This window comes from Orycteropus afer, unplaced genomic scaffold (genome assembly GCF_000298275.1).
Source record: "Orycteropus afer afer isolate SDZICR_OR568_19922 unplaced genomic scaffold, OryAfe1.0 scaffold00837, whole genome shotgun sequence".
Taxonomy (NCBI): Eukaryota; Metazoa; Chordata; class Mammalia; order Tubulidentata; family Orycteropodidae; genus Orycteropus; species Orycteropus afer.
In genome coordinates, this window is record NW_006922424.1 from 721,585 (window position 1) to 722,752 (window position 1,168).

The window sequence follows — 1,168 nt, forward strand, 5'->3', positions numbered from 1 at the left end:
TTTTTCTTAACTCCCCAATGTATCTTTCTCATCTCAGTAGCACCAGTTAGGAGTTAACAGAGTAGAACACATTTGAGCAATGGTGGGTCTAGGGGACTTAGATAAATTATGCTCATTCTTGACAGTTATTCGGTGTGGCTGTAATTCCACAAACTGTTGCTAAAATACTATTCCTCCATTTACACAATATATGTGTTCTTCAGTGGTGTGCACAGCTAATTTTTTTTTTTTGGAAATTGAAATACAGATTTAAATGAGTAATGTACACTCTTGTTAGAACCTGTACTGTTTAGTTCCAATCCCTGCTGCCTTTCACAATCTGATTCTCACCAGAGTCAACTAGAAGGAACAGTTCCATAAACCTCCAGCTGGGTCTCCTGCACTAGTGAAATTTGGAATGCATTAGCTACATGTTGGAATGCAGATGGAGGAGAGAGACTCAGTCTCTCTGACCAGAGAGAGAACCACTGACCATTGTTCTGCATCCTCTGATGGTCAAGTGGCTTTCCTAACCCTTTTCAGAGAACTGAGTCCTGGCTTTCTATTCTGTAGTAAAACATTTACTCTTATCCTAAAGCAAGATCTTTTGTTTTGTTCATATCAAAGAACCTTCTGAATGCAAGATCTCAGTCTGTTATTTGCTCTTCATCTCTGTGGCATATCTGGAAATGTACAGCACTACAATATGAATCTCAAGACCAAATTCCCTAGAAGCACACAATTAGAAGTTTGTCCTTAGATTGTTCAGAACATGTATGTAATCTGGCTTAATCTACAGATTTGTTACCCTCTCCTGGAGTGCTACAGTTATTCCTGTTTCCTATTTCCCTTGCATTCTTATGCATATCCTTCTTTATCCACTTTAATGTGAAATACCTACATCCCAGCAAACTTTCAAATACTCATCATTAGAGGGAATGATTTAAAAGAATACTAATGTGGATTATTCAGCAAAGCAGAAAGCATCCATCTTTCAAATGATCTATTGTGCAGTTTTAAATTTTTATTTCTTATAAATGCTAATTATTTTGGTAAAAATTAAGAAAAGACCAAAATGGATGTCAGAAGACATCTGAAACTTGCTTTTGAATGTAGAGTGGTTAAAGTGAATGGAAGCAATGTTGAAATAAAAGAACTTAACAGAAGATTTCAAAGGGCAGTTTGAGTA